Below are 20401 nucleotides of genomic sequence, written 5' to 3' on the forward strand. Positions count from 1 at the left end.
GGAGGTATGATAAAAGTGTTACTTGCCTTGCTGATGATCCGGGAAACCTAGCGATTTGAAGTAACAAGCGGCGCACTACGGGTACACTATTGCAAACAAACAAGCATACAATAAGCACTCATCTAATGCACAGTTAAAACTCGAATAAGAGATCTAACCAGAAAGTTCAACTTAAGAACTCCGGTTGGCAAAAAGAATCAAAACAAACGAAGCAACGAAAGACAAACGGCAAAAGAAACAGGCATCACTTACTATTCTGGATCTAAGGCAATTTTTACAGTGTCAAAAACTTGTTTAAGTTGGTTAATCAGAAAGAGGGTTTCGAGACAAAACTCCAGGCGCTTGAATCGCCTGATTCCGACAAACGAGCGAAAAGTTATACTAAAACGAAAATCGGATCACAAATCACGATCACAAATAATCACGGAAAATCCAAGAAAAAGAAAAACAACGAACAGATTAACGAACGAACGTTCGTTATCTGTATCTAACCGACGAACACGTTCGTTAAAAATGAACGAATGAGCGAACGCTCGCTAAATAACTAAACCGAAAAAAGAAACCGTTCTAATAAAAAAACAGATCTAAAAAAACCGGGCGGTTTTCTAAGGAAAACCGCCGGCGACGGCGGCTACCTCGGGCAGCGGGGCGGCGACGGCGCTAGGGTTTCGGCGGGCGGGCTGGTGGGCTTCGGTGGCTCGGCGGGGACGGCTTAAAAAGGCCCCCCGGGCGGAGTCCCGCTCGGGCACGGCCCGGAGTCGGTTCAGAGTTTTTTTTTCAATAATTCTGCGCAGAAAAACTAACGAAAGAAATACTAAACGGACTCCAAAAATCCCAAAATAAATTTTCCCCGGCTTCTAAAATCAAGCCGCACAGGATGAACATTTATTTGTGGCCTAAATGCAATTTTGAAAAATGCACATTTTCCCGAATTCAAATAAAATAGCAAATAAAACCAAATAAAATCTTATTTGATTTTATTATTAAACCCTCAATATTTCTTTATTTTGGGAAAGTCATTTTATTCCCTCTCTCATATTTTTTTGTAATAGAAATAATTGAAGATAAAATAAATAAAATGAAATGATCCTATTTTCAAAATTTGAGACAACTCAAATAAGAAAATAACGAAATCCCCAACTCTCTCCGAGGGTCCTTGAGTTGCGAAAATTTCTAGGATCAACCAAAATGCAAAAATTATGATATGCAACGATGATCTAGTGTATAACATTCCAAATTGAAAATTTGGGATGTTACACCACCACATCAGTAGTAGTATTCCACCATGTATATAGTATAGTCCGAGCACTTTTATAACGATAGTTAGATCGATTGTATGCCCTTGCTTGATTGATTGAGTGAAATGATTGTGTTTATCTCATGTGCATATGAGTAGTCTTTCTCTCATTAGACCTCATTCTATTCTAATCTCTTCCCTCTAAAACCCATCAGATGCCTTCGAGACGTGACCCCGGATTTACCTTCCCATCGGAGCTCACTCAGTTGATCCAGCAGCAGAATACCCCGATGCAGTTGTTAGTTCAGAACCAAGGCAACAACAACAACAACCCACCACCACCACCAGTTGATAACTTATCCCGTTTTCTGAGGTTGCAACCGCCGGTGTTTTCCAGTAGCACCGAGCCCATAGTAGCAGATGATTGGCTCCGCAGGATTGGAAGGGAGTTAACCACTGCAGGATGTACCGATGCTGAGAAGGTGCATTTTGCTGCACATCAGTTGGATGGACCAGCAGCCTCATGGTGGGAGAATTACACTGTCACCTACCCTATAGCCACTGTTACATGGGACCAGTTTCAGCAAGCTTTCCGCACAGCTCATGTCTCAACTGGAGGTATGAGTATGAAGAAGCATGAGTTTCGCAACTTACGCTAGGGGAACCATACTGTGGCTCAGTACGTGGATGAGTTTAGCAAGTTATCTCGCTATGCCCCTGACGATGTGGCCACAGATTCCGCAAAGCAGGAGAAGTTTATGGAAGGGCTGAATGATGAGATGAGCATGCAGTTGATGGTGGCAACATTCAACAACTACTAGGAGTTGGTAGATATGGCTCTTATGATTGAAGGGAAGCAACAGCAGATTGAGACCCGTAAGAGGAAGTATGGACAAGGAAGATATAATTCAGGAACTCAGCAGAAGCCTCGCCTAACCCCGAACTCGGGAGGACTTGTTCATAACCATGGAGGCCACACCCACAATGGAGGAAGTACCCATAATCATACTGGCCCAAGGAATGGGAATGGGAATGGAGCAAGCAACAATCAAAACCGTTCCAATCCAGCCACACCCGCCAAGAGAGACCTAAGCCACGTTACATGTTTCAAGTGCGGGAAGACTGGACACTATGCCATGGAGTGCCCTGAAGCAAAGAATGGAAACGGTAATGGGAGTGCTGGGAAGAAGCCCAATCCATTCAACAAAGGACAAGTGAACCATGTTAATGTGGACGAGGTTGAAGAGCAGCCAGACGTGGTTATTGGTAAGTGTTTGGTTAAGTCTTTTACCGCCCTTGTTCTTTTTGATATTGGTTCATCGCATTCATACACATCAAGGGGATTCATGGATAAGTTTAAATTACCAACCCAAACCCTTACGACCCCTTTGTTAGTAAGTTCACCTAGAGCAGAGTATATGGCTAGTTGATGGTGCGACCAGATACCCTTAACCATTGGTAGCCATGTTTTCCCGTCCGACCTAATAATCTTGGAGTCACAAGGATTGGATGTGATATTAGGCATGGCTGGATGTCAAAGTATGGAGGAAGCATTGCCTGTGCTAGTAAGTCGATTTATCTCACCACCCCGGAGGGAAGAAGGATTAAGTATGTATCTAGGCATGCGCCTAGGAGTAGCCAAGTAAATACCCTCACGGGAATTGTTTAGGAGGAAGTGCCTATAGTGAAGGATTACCCGGATGTTTTTCCAGAGGAATTACCAGGCATGCCACCAGATCGAGACATCGAGTTTTTGATAGAACTGTTGCTAGGCACCGGGCCTATATCAAAGAGACCCTATCGGATGCCTGCGAATGATCTGGAGGAGATTAAGAAGCAGATCAAGGAGTTATTGGAGAAAGGTTACATTCGACGGAGTTCATCACCATGGGGAGCCCCAGTGCTTTTCATTGAGAAGAGGGCTAAGTCTTTAAGGATGGTTGTTGATTATCACGCGTTAAATGAGGTGACGATCAAGAACAAATACCCACTGCCGATGATCAATGATTTGTTTGACCAGCTGCAAGGAGCTAAGATGTTTTCAAAGATCGATCTGCGATCTGGATATCACCAGCTGAAGATTCGAGAGAAGGATATACCAAAGACAACATTTACCACAAGGTACGGGTTGTATGAGTATACGGTCATGTCATTTGGACTGACTAACGCCCCTGCCTATTTCATGAGCATGATGAACAAGGTGTCCATGGAATATTTGGATAAGTTTTTTGTGGTGTTCATTGATGATATAATGGTATACTCGAAGAATGAGGAGGAGCACGAAGAGCATTTGCGTTTAGTTCTCGAGAAACTCAGGGAACACCAGTTGTATGCCAAGTTCAAAAAATGTGAGTTTTGGTTGAAGGAAGTCAGATTCCTTGGACATGTTATATCAGGAGAAGGTGTAGTAGTAGATCCTACCAAGGTTCAGTCAGTTACTAAATGGTTGGCACCCACTTCAGTTAGCGAGATCCGCAGTTTTCTTGGACTTGCAGGATACTATCGGAGATTCATTGAGAATTTTTCCAAGATTGCGAAGCCAATGACAGAGTTATTGAAGAAGGACACCAAATTTAAATGGACGGAAGAATGTGAGGCAAGTTTTCAGGAGTTAAAGAAACGTTTGACTACAACCCCAGTGCTAATTCTGCCGGATATACGAAAGGAGTTTCATGTGTATTGCGATGCCTCTCGCCTAGGACTTGGAAGTGTGCTTATGCAGGATGGAAGAATTGTTTCGTATGCCTCACGACAACTAAAACCGCACGAATTGAATTATGCCACGCATGATTTGGAGTTAGCAGCTGTAGTGCATGCACTCAAGACTTGGAGAAATTACCTTATTGGAAATCGTTGTGATGTGTACACGGATCATAAGAGTTTGAAGTACGTTTTCACACAGAAGGAGTTGAACCTTAGGAAGAGGAGATGGTTGGAGCTTATAAAGGATTATGATATGAAGCTTCATTATCATCTAGGCAAGGCCAATGTCATAGCCGACGCTTTGAGCCGGAAGAGCTATGCTAATACCCTAATAAGCACGGGATTGCCAAAGGAGTTAGCAGAGGATCTCAGGGAACTTCGATTGGAGATTGTTCCTAGAGGTTTTGTTGAAACAATGGAGGTTCAGTCTACATTGTTAGGAAAGATTCGAGAAGCTCAGAAGGATGACAAAGAGATTACTGAGATAAATGAGAGAATGGGAAAAGGAAAGGCAAAAGGTTTTCGTGAGGACGAGCACGGCACCTTATGGTTTGAGGACCATATTTATGTGCCCAATAACACAGAGATCAGGAAGTTAATATTTCAGGAGGCTCATGACTCACCATACTCGATACACCCTGGAAACACCAAGATGTATTTGGATCTGAAGGAGCGTTTCTGGTGGACTGGTATGAAGAAAGATATTGCCGAGTATGTAGTCGTATGTGATGTATGTCAGAGAGTGAAGGCTGAACATCAAAAGCCAGCAGGATTGTTACAACCTATGCCGATACCCGAATGGAAGTGGGATAAACTTGGCATGGACTTTATCACCAGATTACCCAGGACCAAATCAGGATATGATTCTATATGGGTAGTAGTTGATTGCTTGACCAAAGTGGCTCACTTTATCCCAGTGAAAACCACCTATACAAGTGCGAAGTTGGCCAAGATATACATGACCAGGATCGTATGTCTGCATGGAGTTCCAAGGACCATATTATCAGATAGAGGAACACAGTTTACCTCAAAGTTTTGGCATCAACTATACCAGACTTTGGGAACAAGGTTGGAGTTCAGTAAAGCATTCCACTCGCAGACGGATGGACAGACCAAGAGAGTCAACCAGATTCTGGAGGATATGTTGCGAGCCTGTGCGCTAGATTATGGATCTAGTTGGGATGACAATTTGCCCTACGCGGAGTTCTCATACAACAATAGCTATTAAGCCAGTTTGAAGATGGCACCGTTCAAAGCCCTGTATGGACGAAGGTGCAGAACACTGTTGTTATGGGATGAAGTTGGAGACCGTCCATTGTTTGGACCAGATTTGATCAAGGAGTCTGAAGAAAAGGTTAAGTTGATTAGAGATAGACTAAAGATAGCTCAGTCCAGGCAGAAGAGTTATGCAGACTCGAAACGCAAGGAAATAACCTAATAAATTGGAGATAGAGCATATCTACGAGTGTCACCCCTGTGAGGAGTGAAACGTTTTGGAGTTAAGGGAAAATTAGCCCCGAGATTTGTAGGACCGTATCGAATTTTGGAACGTATGGGAGAAGTTGCATACAAGTTAAGGACTATCAAGAGTTCATGATGTGTTCCATGTTTCCCAGTTGAAGAAGTGTCACGCTGAGATGGCTGATATACCACTAAGAGATACGGTGCCCTTGGAGGCGATTCAGTTGGACAATGATCTGACCTACGAGGAGAAGCCAGTCAGGATTCTTGAATTTGCCAGCCGAGTCCCCGCAGCAAGGTTATCAAGTTTTGCAAAGTTCAGTGGAGTCACCACACCGAGGATGAAGCCACCGGGGAATGAGAGGATGATCTTCGCAAAGACCACCCGCACCTATTTTCTAGCCAACCCGAATCTCGAGGGCGAGATTCATCTTAAGGGGGGGGGTAGGTTTGTAACATCCCAAGTTTTCAATTTGGAATGTTATACATAGATCATTCATGCATATCATATTTTATTGCATTTCGTTTCGCGATCCTTGAAATCCTAAGGAACTCAAGGACCCTCGGAGAGAGTTGGGGATTTCCCTATTTTCATATTTGAGTTTTATCAAATATCAAAACGAGGATTTTTGGTTTTAATTATTTTTCTCTTCGAAACTATTTCATATTAAAATATATGAGAGGAGATAATATGACTTCTCCAAAATAAATGAAATATTGGAGGACAAATATTAAAATCAAATATTTGATATTTATTCAGAGTTTATTGCTATTTTATTTGAATTAGAAAAATTGCATGTTTTTCAAAGTTGCATTTTAGGGCCAAGAAAATGTTCATCTCATTCTAAATATTTCATTTAGACGGTGAATTTTTTTGGCATTTTTAGATTTTTATTTGGTTTTATAGGATTTTTTTAGTTTCACTGAAATTATTAAAAAAAAGGTTTCCTCCGCCGACTGGGCCGAAGCCCAAGTCAGCCGGCCCACCTCCCGCGCCGTCTCCTTCTAGGAGAACGGGAGCGCGCCGCCACCCGCGAGGCCGAGTCCATCCGGGACTCTCCCTCCCCGCGCCGCTTGCGCCCTCGCCCAAGCAAGCAAACCCCTTCCTATAAGTACCCCACCCCGCCCTCGATCCCTGCCACCACCGACGGACCCCGCCGCAACCGGAGCCGCCCCACGCCGCCCCGCCTTTGCCGCGCCACCGCCACCCGTTGCCGCGTCGCCGCCGCCGAGCGCCGCTGCCGCGCCGCCCATGCCACCCGCGCCGCCCACCGCTGCCGCCCCGCCTTGCCGGACCTCGCCGTAGGTAATGCCGCCATTCATTTTTTTAAAAAGGAACCGATCCGGTCTTTTTAGGAAACCCTAAGTTTTTTTTGAATAGAACGGTTTGCCGGTTTTTCTCGGTTTAGTTATCTAGCGGACGTTTGTCCGTACATTCGTTTTAACGAACGGTGTTCACTCGTTAGCCGTAGACAGCGAATGTTCGTTCGTTAGCCTGTTCGTCAATTTTTCTTTTTCTCAAATTTACCACGATTATTTTCGATCGCGATTTCTGATCCGATTTTCGTTTTAGTTTATCTTTTCGCTCGTTTGTCGGAATCAGGCGATTCAAGCGTCTAGATCTTCATCTCGAAACCCTCTTTCTGTTTAATCAACTTGAACAAGGTTTTGATACTGTAAAATTTGACTTTAGTCCATAATAGTAAACGGACCATGTTTCTTTCGTAGTTTGAGTTTCGTTGCCCCGTTTGATTTGATTCTTTTTGCAAACCGGAGTTCTTAAGTTGAACTTTCTAGTTAGATCTTATTATTTGAGTTTTATCCATGCTTCTTTGCTTGATTGCTTATGTATGCTATTGTTTGTTTGCGATAGAACACCCGGAGCGCGAAGCGTGCTACTTCGAATCTTTAGGTTTTGCGGATCATCAGCAAGGCAAGTAACACTTTGATCATACCCCTTTATCACCCAATTTTTATGCATTAGCTCCAATCCTAAAACATTGCATGATTAGGATGTGATTAACTTGTGGGTTGGGAGGTAGTTAATGAGGTAGAACCTATTGCCCTGTTATTATCAAACCATTGGAGTTACTTCTGCGTATTGCTTACATTGCTATGCTATGCTCGTAGATGTGGTTTGGGTGAGTGATATCCATGACAGATGTGAGATTGTTAATTAATGGTTCAACTTAAGGTGGCAACTTGAATGCACATCTGGGTGGATTGTTTGTCGAGCACCTGGGGAATCCAGTGTTGTCTAGGATATCCCGGAGTACTCGTGTGATAATCCTAAGGTCCGCCACCCAGGCTCAAAGGGAACTGAGATATTTCATGCTAGAAACTTCCTGGTGCAGCCACATGCTATTATGGGCTCTAGCATAGCTGAGTAAGTTACATGAGCTCTTGAAGAGGTAGATCAACAGGTAGAGGGATGTAGGTTGGTATGGTCTGCCCGGAGTAAAGAGTAAATGTTTCTGAAAGACTGTGTCTCGGTCATCCATTTCTCAAACACCCTTTAGTGCGAGAAATCCAACGGAGGAGATCTGGTCTTGCGGGGAAAAGTGCACAAACCTCTGCAGAGTGTACAATCTAATCATGGTTAGCCGTGTCCCCGGTTATGGACAATTCTTGAGTATCTAGTACTTGGATTATCATATGTATCTCATCACTCTAAATTAATATTGTTGGGTTGATAATTAATTTTAATTGGGATTGAGATGGAGGAACCTTCTCAATGATGTTTCAACTGCCATGATAGTTAAATAAAATCTATTCCTTTGGTGTAGGGAAAAATTGGCTTTTCGCAAAAACTATAACTATAGAGCTTTCCACCAGCCAAATATGCATGCAGTGATAGCATTATTATGTTCTTTCTCTACTGTGTTATCTTGCCAGCATATTCCATGTGTTGACCCGTTTTCGGGCTGCAACGTATTATGTTGTAGACTTTTCAGACGAGGATTAAGGTTCGTTAGGTCATTGCTGTGGAGCTCAGCTATGCCATTGGAGTTGATGGACTCACTTTATCTTCCAAGCCTTCCGTTGTTATCGTATTAGATGGCCTTGAGCCATATTTATTGTAATAAGTTCTCTTTTGAGACATTCGATGTAATAAGTGTGTGATTTCTACTCTGTTATAAATCCTTCAAGAACTCTGTGTGTCAGCATTACCGATCTAGGGATGACACTGAAGCACAGAGACTTGACCGTTCGAGGTCCGGTCGCTACAGCCTCTTGGGCTGAGGATGAACAGTTACAAGGGAAGAACAGACTTGCAAGTAGAGGTGTTCTTGTGCTTGGTGAACTTGAGTGGTTGGGGTGCTATGGATTCAATCTAGGTCCCAGTCAGCCTCCCTTCTATGGTGGTGGCTAGTCCTATTTATAGGGGCCCTGGTCCTCTTCCCAAATATTGAGCGGGAAGGGATCCCACAATGGCCAAATTCGAAGGGAGACAACTAGTACAAGCTATCTTGACAAAAGTAGTCTTCGCCTACCAAAGGCTTTGGTGGTGACACCATCTTGGGCTCCACGGTGACCTCCATCCTGCCGTCCTGCTGGTCTTGGTCTTGTTGCATCGATATGGAAACGTTTGCCTGATGCCTCGAGACACCTCATCTGCGCTTGCCCCTTTAGCACCAAATAGGAAACAGGAACACTGCGCGCGCTGGCGCCCGCCAGGCGCCAGGCGTCATGGCTTGCGTCATAGAAACCTCGTGAGGTGCCCATCGCCTTGATCTCACCGCCCCTCACGAGCCAGCCTGGTGAGGCCGCCCCTGAAGAGGTCTTGCATCGTCCCCCTCGCAAGGCTTGGCCCCTCGCGAGGGTCTTGAATGTTTGCTGGTGAAGAGGGGACGTACAGGGCCGCAGGCAGGCAAGTCTGGGGACCCCCATTCCCAGAACACTGACAGTAGGCGACAACACCGACCCCAAGACCAGTGCTTCCGCTGCTGTACCGTATGTTCTCATGCTCTTTCTTTTTGTTGTTCTACCACAACTTCTTGCTATAGTGTCTACTCTAGATATGTTCGGTTCCAGTTCATATATTCAGATGTTATTTACCTTTTCTTTGTCAGATTGCATGACTTGTTTTATCTTTACTACAATAGTCATGTTTTATCTACTATTTTCGTTAATAAAATCATATGGTAAATTGCTCATATTTCCAACAATCCAAAAACCATATTATAGGCAATTTACCCCGAGTGGTTTTGCTGCTTCCATGAGACCTCCTATGTTTGAGGGTATCCACTATAAGAGGTGGCGCGTGAGAGCAGTCTTATGGTTTCAAACCATGAGTTGCTATGATGCCACTCTTGGCAAACCTGAAGGAGAGTATGATGCTCAAGAGGAACAAGCTTTTCATAAAATGGATACTCTGTTTAAGACTGCTCTCTTGAGTTTTCTTGGTGAGAACATAGTTGATGCTTATGCATCAATTGACAATGGAAAAGATATGTGGATGCACTCGAGGCCAAGTTTGCGGTCTCAGATGCCGAAACTGAGCTGTACATCATGGAGCAATTCTATGGCTACAGGATGACTGAAGAGAGCTCTGTGGTTGAGCAAGCTCATGAGATACAGTCATTTGCTAGAGAACTTGAGCACTTCAATTGTATGCTACCAGACAAGTTTGTTGCTGGAGGCATCATCACTAAGCTTCCTCCTTCGTGGAGGAACTTTGCTACCTTACTGAAACATAAGAGACATGAGTTTTCCATTCCAGATCTCATTGATACTCTTGATGTGGAAGAAAAGGCGAGAGCAAAAGACACACATGCTTGAGGTACTGAGGGAGGATCTAGTGCTAATCTGGTACAGAAGAAAAACTTCCAGCCTCACAAGTTCAAGAACAAGGGCAAGTTTGATGGGAAGAACAAGGCTGTACAACACACCAACGACAAGAAGAAGAATGACAAGAAGAAAGGTGTTTGTCATGTGTGTGGAGATCCCGAGCATTGGGATCCTAGTTGCCCTAATCATTATGACAAGAGTCATCTTGGGAAAGGTGGCAAGACCGCTAATGCTGTCATTGGTGACACTGACATGAAGGATGCTGGGTATGGTATATTTCCCACTATTCTTTTAGTATGTCATTCTCCTGATTGGTTGATTGACACGGGTGCTAATGTGCATGTATGCGGTGATATTTCTATGTTTTCGTCTTATCAGACCGCAGGGACTTCAACCGTGCTGATGGGAAACGGTTCAAGTGCTTCTGTTTGTGGTGTTGGCATGGTCGATCTGAAGTTTACTTCGGGGAAGATCGTGTGGCTGAAGAACGTGCATTATGTTCCCTCTGTCAATAAATTTTTTATTAGCGTATCTCTTCTATGTAGAGATGGCTACAAGCTTGTCTTTGAGTCAAATAAATTTGTGATATCCAAGTATGGAACTTTTGTCGGTAAAGGCTATGAGTCAGGAGGCATGTTTCATTTATCCTTATCAGATGTTTGCAATAAAGTTGTTAATCCTATTTGCAACAATAGTGAATCAAATGTGTGGCATTCACGTCTTTGTCATGTTAACTTTGGTTGCATGTCGTGACTAGTGAAGTTGAACTTAATCCCTAGTTTCACCACTATCAAGGGATCTAAGTGTCAAGTGTGTGTGTAAGCTAAGCAACCTCGTAAGTCTCATACGACTGCGGAAACAAGAAATTTTGCACCACTAGAGCTCATACATTCAGATCTTTGTGAAATGAATTATAACGCCCATGATGCGGCTATATCTCCCGTGTGTTGAGGCACGACTTAGAGGCATAACCGCATTGTGGTTTTGTCACAAGAAGGGTCATCTTCACACAATCCCATGTAATGAACAAGAAAGGGATAAATAGAGTTGGCTTACAATCGCCACTTCACACAATACTTAAATAAATCATACATCATCCAAAATACACACATAGTCCACCTATGGACAAATCCAAAGGAAAAGAAGATAACCCCAAAAGCTAGATCCCCGATCGTCCCAACTGGGCTCCACTACTGATCATCAGGAAACGAAACATAGTAACGACCAAGGTCCTCTTCGAACCCCCACTTGAGTTTGGTAGCATCACCTGCATCGGTATCATCGGCAGCTGCAACTGTTTTGGTAGTATTTCTCAGTCAAGAGGACTCATCAATCTCAAAACCCATGAGATCAAGACTATTTAAGCTTATGGGTAGGATATGTAAAGAAGTGGAGCTGCAACAAGCGCTAAGAAAATATGGTGGCTAACATACGAGTACAAGAGTAAGATGAGAAACTACGCAACGATTGTCAAACCAGAAGTGATCAAGAAGTGATCCTGAACTACTTACGTTCAAACATAACCCCACCGTGTTTACTTCTCGAACCTAATCAGAAAGAGACCATCACGGTTACACACACGGTTGGTGTCTTTTAATTAAGTCAAGTGCAAGTTCTCTACAACCGGATATTAGCAAATTCCCATCTGCCACATAACAGCGGGCACGACTCTAGAAAGTTTAAACCCTGTAGGGTGTCCCAACTTGGCCCATGACAAGCTCACGATCCGCGAAGACAATCCTCCATCGCGGGACCCTTCGATCAGACTCGGAATCCCGGTGCACAAGATATTTCAACAATGGTAAAACTAGTCCAGCAAGACCTCCCGATGCACCGACCTAGCCTGATAGGAGTAGCACGATCTTGTTCTCAGGGTACACCAGATGAGCTAAGCGTATAGGTACCAACATAACCCAAGTTTCCAAGGGACGGTCCCGCACGGTGCTCTAGTTTGGACCAACACTCATGTGGAGCACTGGCCCGGGGAGGGGGGGTTGATTAAGTCCACGGGGTCCGGAAAGTCCCTATGCAAGTTTTAGTTGTTATTAGGCAAATGGTAAAACCAAGGCTGGGCCTTGCTGGAGGAGTTTTATTCAAAGCGAACTATCAAGAGGGGCCCATAAACCCTCATCGTGTTAGGGATGCAAAATCAAGGAACATAACACCAGTATGACGGAAACTAAGGCAGCAATAGTGGAACAAAACACCAAGAAAAAGGCCTAGCATTCGACCCTTTGCCATGTATATAGATGCATTAATTAAATAAGAGATATTGTGATATCCCAACATATCCATGTTCTAACATGGAACAACCTGCAAGGCACCTGCAACTAGCAATGCTAAAAGAGGGGCTGAGCAAAAGCGGTAACTTAGCCAAACAACGGTTTGCTAGGAATGTGGGTTAGAGGCTTGACATGGAAATATGGGAGGCATGATAAAAAAATGGTAGGTAGCACGACATAGCGATAGAACGAACAACTAGCAAGCAAAGATAGAAGTGATATCGGGAGTAATGATCATCTTGCCTGCAAAGTTCTCAGAGTTGTCGAAAGCTTGATCCTCGTTAGCGTACTCAATAGGTTCCTCATTCACTAACTCGTCTCCCGGCTCTAACCAAGGCAAGAACACAAGTAGTGGAACAACAATCAATCACGGTGCAATGCACAAGCAACATGATGCAAGACATGACATGACATGCAAGGTATGACGTGCAATGCAAATGGGTACTCCAGAAGGAAAATGATGAACAAGGCATCAACATGGCAAACCAAGCGTGCCGCTGGAAAGATGGGGTGATTTCGGTCGAAATCTATATAAGGATCACTGGAAACGGATGCACGGTTTGCAAATGACAAGCAAAACAAGGATGATGCAAATCTGCGATTAACATCATCATAGCACTTCGAATGCAACAAGAAACTATGCTACAGCAATCGAACGCAGCAACAAAGCACATGGCATGAAAGTACAGGTGAAGCTCTACAAATCATGAACACTGAGCTCCTGCTAGAACTCACTAGAACAAGCTCAAAATAGCATGGCAAAAATGCAAATGATAACAGATTCACAGACTTGGGAGAAAATACTAAATATGTCAAAACAATATCATATAGCAATGTTTAGAGCTAGCAAACAACATGCTACAGGAACATATCATGGCAAAAAAGGCATGGCATGCTAGTACTAGAGGCATAGAACAAAACTCCCTTACTGAACTTTAACCAAAAATGCATAGAAAACGATGTGGCACCCATGCAAACATGTTATATGAACAGTTTCAGACTTAGTAGAAAAAACAGAACATGGCAGGAACAGATTCATGATAGCAACTTTGCAAACTCAATTCACTCACCACAAGGGATTACATGGCATAACAAGGTAAGCAACATGAAGTAGACATGTTCCAAAAGCTAATCATGGCAAGAGCAAGTTCATAGGGTACATGCATCACTAGCAACACCCATGGCAAAACTGAGTCTCATGTTAACAATCTGCAAGGAATTATATTTAGCAAAAGTAAAGCATGATAATGACAAGCTAGGTTACTCCATAATTGGAACTATGGGCATTAATGGATAGAGCAATACCACATCTTAGAAACATGCTTACTGAACTATCTCACAATGTGCATGGATCTCATGGTAGCAACAAGTTTACATGGCATCAAAATATAACAGGAAAATGAGTTAGCAAAGTCACCAAGTGTATGAAATCAGCAATATCACATAGCCTACTTTGCATGGCTGTTATAGTCACCACCGAGCTCATGAAAATACAATACTTGCACCACTGTAAAGATGGCATGATGGATCTCATAGAACATATAGACATCATGCTCACAGGATGCAGACACAAAATGCAATGAAAATGACAAATCATCAAGTTCTGTTAAATTCCAGAAGACAACATCATATATCACTTTTGCAACGAGGATTAGGGCATCAATATGGACAGTAACATGAATTCAAATGACACTAACATGAAGATCATCACGAGGCGAACATTTTGATATACCATATGCACAAAACGGAGCTACGGTCACGGATATTTGACATGATGAACAGGGCATCACAATGTTAGGGACTTAGAGAAAAACGGGGGCAACCTTTTGAATCCGGATCTAAGGTTTGGCACGGATCATGAGGTTCGTCGGTTCCCGCCCGAGTAGTTCGCCAGAGAGGATGAAGACGGCGGCCGGAGTAGCGAGGAGAGGTCGCCGGAGTGCGGGGGGTCGCCGGAGAGGGTCGGCCGGAGCGGGGGAGGCCGGATCCGGAGCTCGGCGGCGCGGGAGACGAGGTGGCGGCTGCGGCGAAGCGGTGGCGGCCGGCCTGGGAGCTCGCCGGGACGCGGGCGGGCGATGGTGGCGGCGCACGTTAGCGGCGGGCGGCGACGCACGCAGGAGGAGCTCGACGGCGGCGCACGGGCCGGGGGGGGGTTGGATCTGGGCCGGCGGCGGCGCGGTGGCCGGGCCACATGTCAGGCGTGGATTGGATCGGGCGGCACGGCGGACGTGTCCTGGGGCGGAGGAAGGGGAAGACTAGGGTTTCATCCGCAAATTTCGAGGTGGGATTCATATTTATAGGTAGAGGGAGCTAGGAGTATCCAAATGAGGTACAATTTTAACCCATACGATCGTGATCCAACGGTGGAGAGCATGGAGGGGGTTTAGATGGGCTAGTGGGCTGTTTTGGTGGGGTGTTGGGCTGCAACAAAAGAGGGCTTTTACAGTTACCCAGTTAACCGTTGGGTCATCAAACGACCTCCAAATGGAACGAATTTTGACAGGCGGCCTACTAGTGATGTACCAAGGCCACTCGGCAAATCTTGACCCATTTCGAGAATGTTTTTCTCCCGCTCACGAAATGAGATTAGAGGGGTGCAACGGGTGCATGTGGGAGTGTCGGATTGTGAAACGGACTACGGGGAAAATGACCGGATGAATGAGACGAACACGAATGCATGGCATGAACAAAATGCAAAACGGAGACAAAAACCAAACCACGAAGGGAATATCATATCACATAGCCCGAAATGGCAAGAGTTGGAGTTACAATTATGGAAAGTTACATCCGGGGTGTTACAACACTCCACCACTACAAGAGGATCTCGTCTCGAGATCTAGGACTGAAAGAACTCTGGATATTCGGAACGGAGGTGATCCTCACGCTCCCAGGTGGCTTCTCGGTCGGAATGGTGCGACCATTTCACTTTCAGGAATTTGATTATCTTGTTGCGAGTCTTGCGCTCGGTTTCTTCAAGAATAGCAACGGGATGCTCATGATAAGACAAGTCTTCTTGAAGATCATTCTCTTCGAAGTTGATAGTGCGCTCGGGGGTCTTGAAGCACTTGCGAAGCTGTGACATGTGAAACACATTGTGCACATTTGTGAAGTTGGACGGAAGCTCAAGTTGATAGACGAGGTCTCCTTTTTTGCCAATGATCTTGAAAGGACCCACGTATCTCGGGGCAAGCTTCCCTTTGATACCGAAGCAACGAGTGCCTTTCATTGGAGAGACGCGGAGGTAGACATGGTCTCCGATCTCGACAGCCAAGTCATGGTGCTTGCTATCATAGTAACTCTTCTGGCGCAATTGCGCGGCTTTGAGATTTTCACGGATGACTTTACACATTTCATCGGCTTCTGTGATCAAGTCATTGCCAAGAAGTTGGCGTTCACCAGTCTCTCACCAATTGACAGGAGTACGACACTTTCTGCCATAAAGAATTTCGAATGGGGCCTTATCCGAACTTGCTTCGAAGCTTTTGTTGTAGGAGAACTCGGCATATGGAAGACAATCTTCCCACTTCATACCGAAAGAGATGACACAAGCCCTGAGCATGTCTTCGAGGATTTGACTGACTCGCATGACTTGGCCACTTGTTTGAGGATGGAAAGCTGTACTGAAGCGAATGTTGGTGCCCATGGCCTTCTGGAAGGAGTCCCAGAACTTAGAAGTGCAAATGCTTCCGTGGACTGAAGTGATCAATTGCGGAATACCGTGCAACGAAACAATTCTGGAGGTGTATAGCTCTGCCAACTGAGCTGCCTGTTGGGGAATGTAGTAATTTCAAAATTTTCCTACGCACACACAAGATCATGGTGATGCATAGCAACGAACTCCCACTTAGATAGATATCCCTCTAATCCTTTAAGTGATCACGTGATCCAAATCAACTAAACCATGTCCGATCATCACGTGAGATGGAGTAGTTTCAATGGTGAACATCACTATGTTGATCATATCTACTATATGATTCACGCTCGACCTTTCGGTCTCAGTGTTCCGAGGCCATATCTGCATATGCTAGGCTCGTCAAGTTTAACCTGAGTATTCCGCGTGTGCAACTGTTTTGCACCCGTTGTATTTGAATGTAGATCCTATCACACCCGATCATCATGTGGTGTCTCAACACGAAGAACTTTCGCAACGGTGCATACTCAGGGAGAACACTTATACCTTGATAATATAGTGAGAGATCATCTTATAATGCTACCGTCAGTCAAAGCAAGATAAGATGCATAAAAGATAAACATCACATGCAATCAATATAAGTGATATGATATGGCCATCATCTTGTGCTTGTGATCCTCATCTTCGAAGCATCGTCATGATCACCATTGTCACCGGCGCGATACTTTGATCTCCATCGTAGCATCGTTGTCGTCTCGCCAACTTATGCTTCTACGACTATCGCTACCGCTTAGTGATAAAGTAAAGCATTACAGGGCGATTGCATTACATACAATAAAGTGACAACCATATGGCTCCTGCCAGTTGCCAATAACTCGGTTACAAAACATGATCATCTCATACAATAAAAGATTGCATCATGCCTTGACCATATCACATCACAACATGCCCTGCAAAAACAAGTTAGACGTCCTCTACTGTTGTTGTTGCAAGTTTTACGTGGCTGCTATGGGTTGAGCAAGAACCGTTCTTACCTACACATCAAAACCACAACGATAGTTCGTCAAGTTAGTGCTGTTTTAACCTTCTCAAGGACTGGGCATAGCCACACTCGGTTCAACTAAAATGGAGAAACTGACACCCGCCAGCCACCTGTGTGCAAAGCACATCGGTAGAACCAGTCTCGCGTAAGCGTACGCGTAATGTCGGTCCGGGCCGCTTCATCCAACAATACCGCCGAACCAAAGTATGACATGCTGGTAAGCAGTATGACTTGTATCGCCCACAACTCACTTGTGTTCTACTCGTGCATATAACATCCACGCATAAAACCAGGCTCGAATGCCACTGCTAGGGAATGTAGTAATTTCAAGATTTTCCTAAGCACACGCAAGATCATGGTGATGCATAGAAACGAGAGGGAAGAGTGTGTCCACGTACCCTCGTAGACCGAAAACGGAAGCGTTAGCACAACGCGGTTGATGTAGTCGTACGTCTGCACGATCCGACCGATCAAGCACCGAACGCACGGCACCTCCGAGTTCTGCACACGTTCAACTCGATGACGTCCCTCAAACTCCGATCCAGGCGACCTTTGAGGGAGAGTTCCGTCAGCACGACGGCGTGGTGACGATGATGATGTTCTACCGACGCAGGGCTTCGCCTAAGCACCGCTACGATATGACCGAGGTGGATTATGGTGGAGGGGGGCACCGCACATGGCTAAAAGATCTAAGAGATCAATTGTTTGTCTAGAGGTGCCCCCTGCCCCCATATATAAAGGAGGGAGGGAGAGGCCGGCCCTAGAGGGGACGCGCCAAGTGTGGGGAGTCCTACTAGGACTAAGTCCTTGTAGGATTCCCCTTTCCTTTCCGGAGTAGGAGAGAAGGAAAGATGGGGAGAGGGAAAAGGAAAAGGGGGCTGCACCCCTTGTCCAATTCGGACCAGGGGGGCGCCCCTCCTTCCTTTTGGCCTCTCTCCTCTATTCCCGTATGGCCCAATAAGGCCCAATACTTCTCCCGGTGAATTCCCGCACCGGTACTCCGAAAATACCTGAATCACTTGGAACCTTTCCGACGTCCGAATATAGTCGTCCAATATATTGATCTTTACATCTCGACCATTTCGAGACTCATCGTCATGACCCCGATCTCATCCGGGACTCCGAACTACCTTCGGTACATCAAATCACATAAACTCATAATACAATCATCACCGAAACATTAAGCGTGCGGACCCTACGGGTTTGAGAACTATGTAGACATGACCGAGACATGTCTCCGGCCAATAACCAATAGTGGAACCTGGATGCTCATATTGGCTCCCACATATTCTACAAACATATTTATCAGTCAAACCACATAACAACATACGTTGTTCCCTTTGTCATCGGTATGTTAATTGCCCGAGATTCGATCGTCGGTATCTCAATACCTAGTTTAATATCGTTACTGGCAAGTCTCTTTACTTGTTTCGTAATACATCATCCCGTAACTAACTCATTAGTTACAATGCTTGCAAGCCTTATAGTGATGTGCATTACCGAGTGGGCCCAGAGATACCTCTCTGACAATCGGGGTGAAAAATCCTAATCTCGAAATACGCCAACCCAACAAGTACCTTTGGAGACACCTGTAGAGCACCTTTATAATCACCCAGTTATGTTGTGACGTTTGGTAGCACACAAAGTGTTCCTCCGGTAAACGGGAGTTGCATAATCTCATAGTCATAGGAACATGTATAAGTCATGAAGAAAGCAATAGCACATAATATACGATCAAGTGCTAAGCTAACGGAATGGGTCAAGTCAATCTCATCATTCTCCTAATGATGTGATCCCGTTAATCAAATGACAACTCATGTCCATGGCTAGGAAACTCAACCATCTTTGATTAACGAGCTAGTCAAGTAGAGGCATACTAGTGACACTCTGTTTGTCTATGTATTCACACATGTATTATGTTTCCGGTTAATACAATTCTAGCATGAATAATAAACATTTATCATGAAATAAGGAAATAAATAATAACTTTATTATTGCCTCTAGGGCATATTTCCTTCACTGCCGTGATAAATTCTTTTATTGGAAGGAAATGAGCCACTTTTTTAAGCTTGTCAATGACAATGAGGATATCATCATTCCCATGCTTGGACTTGGGAAATCCAGTGAAAAAGTCCATTTCGATATGATCAAACTTCCATTCTGGAATAGCAAGAGGTTGGAGGAGACCAGCTGGTCGTTGGTGTTCTGCTTTCACCCTTTGGCAGACATCACATTCATTCACGAACTGAGCAATCTCTCGCTTCATTCGAGTCCACCAATACAACTGCTTGAGGTCATGGTACATCTTCGAACTGCCTAGATGAATGGAAAGGAGAGAATTGTTCACTTCGTTGATCATGACCTTCCTTAGATCAACTTTAGGAACCACAATCTGGTCCTCGAGGAATAAAGTGTCTTTGTGATCAATGCAGTAGCACTTGTATTTGGATAAGCCCTTGGCAATACCATGCTTCACCTTCTTCACCATGGTATCAAGGAGTTGTGCCTCACGAATTTGATCTTCCAAAGCTGGAGTGACTTGGAGGTTGGCAAGAAAACCTTGAGGAACAACTTGGAGATTGAGCTTGCGGAAATCTCCACAAAGATCCGGTTGGAATGGCTTGGGAATTAAACTGTTGCAATATGCCTTCCTGCTCAAAGCATCTGCAATCACATTGGCCTTGCCTGGAGTATTTTCAATACTTGGATTTTAATCTTGAATCATTTTGACCCAACAAGTTTGCCTGAGGTTGAGGTTGGGTTGAGTGAATATATACTTGAGGCTCTTGTGATCGGTGAAAATGTCCACTTGCCTTCCCAACAAGAGATGTCTCCATGTTATTAATGCATGAACAACTGCCGCCAACTCAAGATCGTGAGTAGGGTAGTTCCTTTTGTTGGGCTTCAACTCACGAGAGGTATAAGCCACAACTTCCTTCTCTTGCATTAACACAGCGTCAAGACCTTGCAAAGAGGCATCACAGAAAACTTCGAATGGGTTGGATTCATCTGGAGGAGTTAAGACAGGAGCTGGGACGAGCTTCTCTTTTAGAGTGTTGAAGGCAACATCACACCCAGGAGTCCAAACATACTTGACATGCTTCTGGAGGAGGTTGGAAAGAGGCTTTGCAATCTTTGAGAAATTCTCAACGAATCTTTGGCAATAGCTCACAAGACCGAGGAAACTACAAAGCTGCTTGACATTCTGAGGAGGCTCCCAATTCACAATTGCAGAAATCTTCTCCGGATTAACA

This window comes from Triticum urartu, chromosome 1A (assembly GCF_056163025.1).
Source record: "Triticum urartu cultivar PI428250 chromosome 1A, HENAU_Tu73, whole genome shotgun sequence".
NCBI lineage: Eukaryota > Viridiplantae > Streptophyta > Magnoliopsida > Poales > Poaceae > Triticum > Triticum urartu.